This window comes from Sciurus carolinensis, chromosome 8 (genome assembly GCF_902686445.1).
Source record: "Sciurus carolinensis chromosome 8, mSciCar1.2, whole genome shotgun sequence".
Lineage (NCBI taxonomy): Eukaryota > Metazoa > Chordata > Mammalia > Rodentia > Sciuridae > Sciurus > Sciurus carolinensis.
The window spans coordinates 1,888,642-1,897,571 of NC_062220.1; the positions used below are offsets into that span (position 1 = coordinate 1,888,642).

At 55.4% G+C, this 8,930-nt stretch overlaps 1 long non-coding RNA gene across 1 annotated transcript; it reads left to right on the top strand.

The window, feature by feature from the left end:
• The first annotated feature begins 201 nt into the window (after window positions 1–201).
• On the top strand, window positions 202–8,175 carry LOC124991552 (uncharacterized). The gene is made up of 3 exons (XR_007109899.1): window positions 202–287; window positions 5,072–5,145; window positions 8,101–8,175. It is a non-coding gene; the product is annotated as an uncharacterized LOC124991552 (long non-coding RNA).
• Window positions 8,176–8,930: the final 755 nt, after the last annotated feature.

Below are 8,930 nucleotides of genomic sequence, written 5' to 3' on the forward strand. Positions count from 1 at the left end.
CTTCGGGTGCAGGGAGGCCACGCCCAGAGCGTAGAGGCCACGCCCAGAGCGCAGAGGCCATGCCCAGGAGATGCAGCCCGGCAAAGCGAGTCACGGCTGAGCCCAGAAGCGGAAGGGGAGGCGCTGCAGGTCCCCGGGGTGCGGCCGTGGTTTGCTTGTCTGTGCAGGTGAAAGTGGTTGACTGGGCGGGAACACCGCTGCCTTGGCTGTCCGGAAGCTCCCACCGTCACGCCCGCACTGCCCTTTAGATGAGACCTCCGCCGCAAGTCCGGACCCTGAATCCGCAGGTGAAGGATTTGCAGGAGACCACTGACCCGCTTTCTTGGGTCCACACGGTGAACGTGCGTCCCCCACCGCGAGGAGCGGGCGGTGAGGATGGCAGTGGCTCGGGCGGCCCTGCCGCTCACTGCGGCTCTCTCCGCCTCAAGCCCCGGAGTGCCGCCGCGCAGCCGCCGTCGCTGCCTTGGCGTTGGACCGGGTTCTTGGTTAGGGCCTCTGGAGCAGCGACCTCGCCGCTGGGCTTCCTTTCCTTTCCCATTGAATCCTGTCACAATACTGCCACCATCTGTGTGTGCCATTAAGATGACTCGTGCAGAAATTCAGTCGGGAGCATATTTAACACAGCAGCCGGCGGACTTCAGAGATGCCGTCGCGCCTGGGTGCGCATGCGTGAGTGGCTCGGCGTCGAAGGGGCGAGGCCGCGGGTGGTGATGGCCCTGGGGTGCTTCTGTACCCTGAGGTGCAAATGGGAAACGAGCACTTGCACTCAGCCGTCTTCACGGAGACCGAGGCGAGGGCGTGGTGCGTGGTGCGTGGTGCACCGCTCGCCTCCAGAACCATTCTGTAATGCTCTGTGGTTCGCTAGTGGAGCATTTTTACATATATATATATATATATTTTTTTTTTAATGAATGTGCATCCTGTGTGATTCTCAGCATGACCACGGGGGAAGTTGGTGGCATGTTTTCAAGTTTATATGTCACTTGTCTTTTTCATAAACCAGTGTGTTTTCAATGCCTGTTTTATGCAGGTGCTCTGCCAAGGGAACTACAGGGACAACAAAGTCAAATCGGTAACGAGCTCTGTCCTCAAGGAAGTTCTGGTTTAGTGGGGAAAGAAAAATGAGTCCATGAAAACTGAAGCAGGTTGGGAAGAAGGATGGACTGTGGAGGGTGGAGGGCAGAGGAGAGGACCTTTGGGTTCGGAGGACTTGGAGAAAACGATGGCAGTGAGAGGAGGAAGAGACCTAGCGGTGGCAAAGCATGGAGAGAACGCATCCTGAAGGAGCAGCCAAGGTGTGCAGGTGGAGAAGCCTGGCCCCCGCACCTCAGGACAGGTGGGGGGGGTGCTTAGCAAGAGCATCAGGCCATCAGGAAGAGGAGACGTTCTGCTGGTGGAGACGGGAACTGACGTCCAGACCTTGCAGGGAGAGCCCTTGGTCAGTGCTGGGCTGCAGGGAGCTGGCCCTGCCCAGGAATGCCACCTGTGGGGAGGAGTGTGAGCCCCAGGTGTGCTTATGCATTGGAAGGAGGGGCTCCAGGTCAGCTCTGGAAACCGGATGCATGAAGTTAGAAGGAAATATGTTCTGCTGTGGAGGGCCAGTGCATCCCAGGATTGCCTCAGATGATCCAAACTGTTCCAAAGATACTCCAGGGGGAAAAGAAGCATTTCAGATTCCTAATATGGATTTCAATACCACCCATGAAAGCATGTGTCTGCAGCTATAGAACAGTATCACCAAGCACACCCAGGTCAGCCTGTTCAGCCCAAGAGTCCGCCATCTTGGTTGCTGGCCCAGGGCTGCTTGGCCTCAGGTCTCCTTGGGCCCTTGTATGGCAAACAGCCCGTGGCTCTGATGCCTCTTTGCTCTCTCTCTGTTGCGTGTCTGTGACTGGGAGTTGCTGCCCACACAGCACATACTGTAGTTCTCAACTGTTCTGAGTCACGAAAGCCACCACAGTGCAGGGTGTGGAAGTTTGGGAATTGACCGTTTACCTCAGTTTTAGATTCTTGCAGAACTTCTGAATTTAAAGATACATTTTTTTTATGAATTGAAAGAAAACATCATTCTCACAGAATCCAAAGTCATTTCTGCTGTTTTCTTAATTCTGGTAATCCCAGCAAGCAGCACAGAGCAGGCACCCAGCGCCGATTTGTTGAATTCCTGCTCTTTCCTGGTGGAGGAGATAAAACAGGAGTCTTTTTTGCTTCTTTGATTCAAGAAATATTCTGAAAGAAATTTTTTTTTCATTATTTTATTTAATTATTTATTCACCAATTTTTTTCATTATTTTATTTTATTCTAATTAGTTGAAGTTGACAATAAAATGCATTTATACATTTTGATAGCTCATACATAAATGGAGTACAATCTGTCATTTTTCTGATTATTCATATTGCAGGATCACATCGGTCACTCTATTATCCTTCCTTCCCCCATACCCCTTCCCCTCCCTTCACTTCCCTCCACCTATAAAGTGACTCTATTCTTCCCTTCCCCCTGCCCTTATTATGAATTAGCATATGCATATCAGATAAAACATTTGGTGTTTGGTTTTTTGGACTTGGCTTATTTCACTTAGCATGATAGTCTCTAATTCCATCCATTTGCAGAAGTTCATTCTTCTTTAAAACTGAGTAATATTCCATTATGTGTGTGTGTGTGTGTGTGTGTGTGTATCACATACATATATATGTACCACATTTTCTTCATCCATTCATCTGTTGAAGGGCGTCTAGGTTGGTCGCTCCACCAATTTTGGCACTATGGTAATGCCTATATTTTTAGAAGAAAAAATCACCATAGTGTGAGGAAGTTTGGACTTCAGAAATAAAAGGACAGGTTCATGCCAGGTTCCATCGCTTACTAGACTATCCTGGGCAAGGTAGTAACCCTTCTCCATGCCTCAGTGACCTCATCTGGGAAGTGGGAGTCATGGTGTCTGCGGGTGGGACTCTTGAAGGGATTGAGGTGGGTAAGACATGAGAGCGTCAGGCGGAGCCAGGAGGGCGAGTGCTCAGTAAGTGCCATCTGTCTTCTCTCCGCGTCCCCGGTGACCCGGGTGAAGCCGTGCTGTTGTCCCCGCTTTGCTCAGTGCTGTTCCTTAGGGAAGGGCACCCGTGGTCAAGTTCCAAGCAAAGACGCTGGTTGTGGTGTCCCCTTGAGTAATGAAGGCAGGTGTGACAGGGTGGGTGGTACAGACACCCGATGGCCGTCAGTTAAGAAGACCGTGTGTCGGCGAGTCTCCCTGAAGGAGCTTCGACTCAGCTCACAACAGGGGTCTGAACGACGGGGACTCCAGCACCACGGTCTCTGAGCGTCATTTGTGCCTTGCTTGAGAATCCAGTGACGTTCTGTCATCCGGACATCAGCATCAGCACTGAACACAGGGCGGTTCCTCCCAGTGGATGAAAGGGCCGTGCTGTTTGTCACATTGTGGTCTGTGTGTCTTTCTAGAAGGTTCCATTTTGATCTGCGTCAAAAGACAAGCAAATGCAGATGGCAGTGCTAAAAAGAAAGCCCCTGCCATGCCTCGCCCAGGGTCCCCGAGCCCACCGGCTGGAGGCTGGAGAAGGAGCCCCGTACTGGAGGGGCTGTGGGTTCCTGCAAGCAGCAGGAACTGGCTGGGTGCAGACCAGGTGGAGCGACGGTCAGCTGGGGGTGGCCTCTGCCCTCACTGTGCCTTAGGTAAACAGGCGCCTCAAGAGGCCCTGCCGAGCCTGCTGCTGCACGAAAGGGCTTTCCTCACCTGTCAGCGGAGTGGATGGGGGAGCGTGCCTTCAGGACCCGGCGGGCCGTTTGCCTTTAGAAGATGCTGTTGGGGATGCCCCTCATTTAACTTCTGCCTCGGCTCACCTTTTACCTGCTTTGTGGCAGCACTGAGGAAACTCGCCTCGTAAGGCGCCCGAGGCTCAGGAAGATGTCGCCCCTGTGACCTTTCGGAGGCCACGGCTCCCGAGGCCCTGCTTCCACACCACGAATGCCGATGAGAAGCAGGGTCTGTGATCCCAGCCTGCACGTTTGGGCCCCGATTCTGTCACTGATCAGGGCTGATCACTCTGGGATGTCATTTCTCAGGATTGCTCTTATGCTTCTGTTTCTTCGGGTTTCTAACGAAGAGTGACTCAGTCGATGGAGAGGCGAGGAGGCCCAAGGTGCTGAGCTCTGGTGTGCACTTAGCTTTGAGCCTTCCAGACTGTGCCTCTCCAGAGACGCGTCGCTGTTCTGGCCCAGTCTGCACCCGTAGTGTTAATCACCAGCAGGACGTTCAAGCATGTGTATTAAAATACAATCAATAGTTGCAAAATAACAGGAGACGTGGATCAGGCGCACCCCCCAGCGTGCCTGGCCGCTCTCGTTCTTCACTTCGAGGGCCGCGGTGATGGCTTTCCTGTCCAGCTGCACTTAGGAGCCTGGCACGATGACTGGAGTCAGCTATGTGGAGCACCTCGACCTCTGAGTTCTGTGAATTTTGACAGAGGCAGTGATGTGCCATCACCAAGATCAAGCCTTACGACACATCGGCATCAGGAAGGGTCCCCTGGAGTTGGTCTCGGCCGCCCCTCGCCCACAGGGCCCGGGCAGCACTGGCCCGTCGGGGCCTGGGCTCTGCCTGCTGGAGGACGGGGTGCAGGGGTCCGCAGCGCCCGCCTGACTGCTCCTCCCCTGCGGCGAGGCCCTCCTGCTGCACTTGGGCGGCAGCCCCCTGTTGTTGCTGAGATGTGTTCCGCTCAGTCAAAGTGCCTCCCTGTTCGATGGACGGTGCGTGGCTTCCAGGTTTTTGCAGCTACGAATTAGTCACTGCAAACGTTCACGGACTGGTTTCTGTGTGAGCACACGTTTGAGTTTTCCTTGGATAAGTATTTAAGAGTGGGGTCATCCGGTCTTGTGGTGAGTGTGCTCAAGTTCACTGGGGATGTGAGACAGTGCCGACTCTTTCCCAGAGCCCCACGTGAGGGTGCCATAAGGGCCACAGCAGAGGCTCGTGCCTTAACCGAGTGTCTAGCCTCCCAGCTGTGAGTGTGCGGACATTTGTCTTTATGAGTCACCTGACTGAGATGTTCTTTGTAGGTGCGCAGACACAGAGACCTCTGCAGGCAGTCATGTTGGAACCCAAGGAGTAGATGAGATTTCAGACGTCAGAGGTAAAACCACAGGACTCGGCGAGAAGGGATCTCACCTTGGAGAGATCTGCTGGCGTGGGTCTCAGTGGAGTCCTCACACATCTGACTTAAAGCTACCTAGGAAACCCTCAGACTCCTCACGTCCACCTTTGCCCACTTCCCCTTTCCTTCCTTGTCAAGACCCAGGTGCTGCCCACTGCACAGGCTCACTGCTGGCCTGCAGGCTCTCTCTGCGCCCAGCAGAAGCCACAGTGGCTCCTGAGCAGGTCCGGGTGGGCTCCAGCTCCGTGGCAAGCACCCTCCTACACCTCGCCTGCGCGGTGACGGAGGCACTGAGCTAGGCTGGGCACGCAATCTGCTGGCACCACCCAGGAATGGACCACCAGAGCTCAGAAGGACGGGGCCCAGAGGCCAGCACTGCAGGCAGAGCACCTTGTCACTCGTTTTCCCAGAGAGTCAGGAGCCACAGTGGACAGGTGCTCAGGGACTTGGAAGGAACAGCTGGAAACTGACTAAAGAAAGTTCTGGCAGGAAATATGTATTCAGGTCTTAACCAAAGGCAGAATTTGCAGATAGAGTTTGTGCAACTGGTGGGAAAGATGATTCAGGCTGCATTCCCAGAGGGCTTCTGAGCTAGCCACTGGGGTCATGCAGGTCAAGTTGGAGGCTCAGGGCCTCTGCCCAAGCTCCCTTCCAGAGGATGGCAGCCCCACTGAGCAGGGGCAGCACCTCCTGGCTGGCACGCTTGCCTGCGTGAGAGCGCTGGTGAGGGCTTGGCCAGGGGCCTCTTGCCTCTGGGTTACAGGAGTGTCAGGTGGGGAGGGAGCGCTAAGCTGGGGTGGGTGGGCCGGGCGTCTTCCTGCCTCAGCAGTGAGATTGGAAGAGGAAGGGTCGGAAGCGCAGGCTTGTCAAACCTTGGCTCCACGCACAGCCCGAGAGAGGAGGACTGGAGGAGGAGGCCAGGGAGCCGCACAGGCCCTTGGGTTACTACTCACCGTCAGAATCCACAGACTCCTCTGATTTGAGGAGGGTTCCAGACCTGTGAGGGGCCCACGTGGCGTTAAGAAGGCGCAGTGTCCTGCAGGGAGAAACGTGGGCTCTGAGCCCAGCAGCCCTTAGGGAGGGCAGCCTGGGCAGAGGTGTCTCCATGGACAGGTCTGCTCAGATGGGCTGAATTCTCCAGGTGGGGACAGGGCAGGAGTGTCCCCACTGCAGGAAGGTAGGGGGACCAAGATGTGTCCAGAGGAAGGGACAAGGTGGGTGACGGGGGGACGCTGTTGGGGAGTGAGGCCCAGTGCCCAGGGGCAGGGCTGATTGCGTCCGGCAGCCCAGGGGCCTGGCCAGGGGCTTGGCCTCGCCTCCTGACCCTGCGCGGGTGACCTGGACACAGGGCAAGGGCGCTCTCCCTGTCGGGACTTGCACAGTGACCGTGGTGCTGCCTCTGTGGTACAGAAGCCTGTCGGTGTTTGTCAGCCCGAGGTCGTTGCTGGCGTTTCCTAGTTCAGCGAGACAGAAGCGCGGGCCACGCAGCAGGAAGAGTGGCCGAGGGTCTGACGCAGGTGAAGAGGAGGGTGGGGACACCATGCCCAAGGGCCTGAGGCCAGGAGCTGAGATCCAGGGGTGGGAAGGAGCGAGGCAGCCGCTGCTGCTCGGTGCCAGGGCTGCGGGCACAGCGCCGTCAGGAGGGACTGGGAAGTGGATCCAGGGAGCACGGCAAGTCTGCCAGGCCGCTCACAGGCTCAGGGGAGGGTTTCAGGAGCTGGGGAACCAGGCCCAGCCCTCAGGCCAGGACCGGGTGGGTGGGCAGGACACCCAGAGCTGCCTGCTCCCTGTCCGCCTGCCTCCGCCCTGGGTGCACTGCTCACCCTTCTCTGGGACCCTGTAGAAGAGGAGGCGCTTTCTCCTTGGCATCCCCCAGTCCCTCCAGAAGGGGCGAGCCTGCTGCCGTTGGCGTCCCACCGCAAAGCAGGGAGCAGCGAGCATCAGGCAGGACGTCGTCCTGGGCGGAGCTAAGCCATGGCTTCACGAGTGTCTCTGGTGGCATCCTGGCAGTAAAGCTGGCAGGACCCTGAGTGCCCTTCCCTCCTGGTTCTCGCCTTAGCCCCTGGCCGAGTGGCACGGGGTGAGACCTCTTGCATCCGGTGTGTGGTGCTGGAGTGTCCGTTCCAGACGGTCCAGATCAGCACAGTGGATCCGTCCTTCACCTTTTGCCCTATGGCCCAGAGCCAGGGTGAGGCCGTGGGAGCGCAGGGCATCCACACAGGGCAGGTGGAAGCAGAGGGGTGGAGGGAGAGGGGGTGTCCGGCTCTGATGTAGAAGAGGCAGCGAGCCTAGCGGCAGCCTGTGCTACTCCAGGGCCAGGAAGGCCTTCCCGCCTTCCCTCCACTTCCCACCTGCCTGTCCGGGGTGAGGGCTCGAGGACATGCAGTCTCCTTCTGCAGGGAGTGGGCAGCCTGGTTAGGAAGGAGGTCAGCGTCTACGGAAGGCTCGTGAACATAGGAACGCGGTAGCTGGGTGTTGGCGGCATCATGCACAGTGTGAGAAGCGAGGTCTCTACCATGTGTGTCCCCCAGGACCTAAGGGAACAGAAGTCTCTCTCAGAAATGGAAAGTCTTTGTAGAGCAGAACCTCGTCAACGGCAGCTTCAGGATGTGTTAACCACGGGCACCATACTTCCAGCGCTCCGGCCCGCAGGTCAGCAGTAACGGCTGGTGGTACTGGGAAGCGCTGCCCCTCCCGTGCAGACACACTGAGAGACGTCACGTCCCTGTGCGTCACCTACCTGTGCCCAGGGGTTCTCTGAAGGAGCTTCCCGGGCTGCTTTTCTAGGCTACACGTTGAAATGTGCGCCCTTTCTGATGCCACCAGGCCCTTCGGCTCTGGACAGCGGCAGGCTGTGCACGGGGAGCTCGCTCTCAGCCGCTGAGACGCCCGGCCGGCCCGGACTCTTCTCAGAGCTTTCTCTTCTAATTACAGAAATGTCGACGGAATGGCCACTCAGGTAGTGAAGATTGTCTTGGCAGCCGCTGTTTTATGGAGCTATTAACTCAGAGACACCATTACTTAAATGTAATTTTTATTATTACAATTAAAGACTGATTTGATTTTATGAGATCATGTATTTTTATTTTATGGAAGTTTTATAGATAAATTCAATTGAAAATATTACTCTATATTTAAAGTGAAGTATAAGCAAGCAGAGTATTAAAATTATACTGTACTTCTCTTATAAATCTGATGTTGAACTTAAGTGCAACTGATACTTTGTTAGAAACAAATGTTTCTTGATATAATGATGTAATAACCAAAGAAGAACAAACTGGGCTCATTTTGCTTATGAAGTTACAACCAGTTGTTGGCTTCCTAAATTTATCCCACCCGTGAGCTGGTGCTGGGGTGCAGCTCTGTAGTAGAGAATTCCTCAGCACCAGGCTCTGGATTCAATTCTCAACACGCCCCACCAAAAAAAAAAACAAGATATACTTAACTTCATTGTCGACTTTTTACGGACGGTCAGGTTGACCTCCTTTCAGCTGATTCTCGGAGGAAGGAATTTCTCTGGGTCAAAAGAGAGGTTTCATTGTTCTTGTGCTGTTTGCGCAGGGCAGAGTTGTAAAAATGGAGACCAGTCACTCCAGATGCCCGCTGTGATGCGGAGGCCTGGGGAGCAGAGGAGGCGGGAGGCCGCTGGGCTGACTGTCACGGGCTGCCATTGCGGAGCAGGGTACTGACCCAGGGCAGTGTGATTTTTTTGCAGTCTTTTTCTTTCTTTTTGGTTTGTTTTTGATGGGCAAAAGAACGTGCAA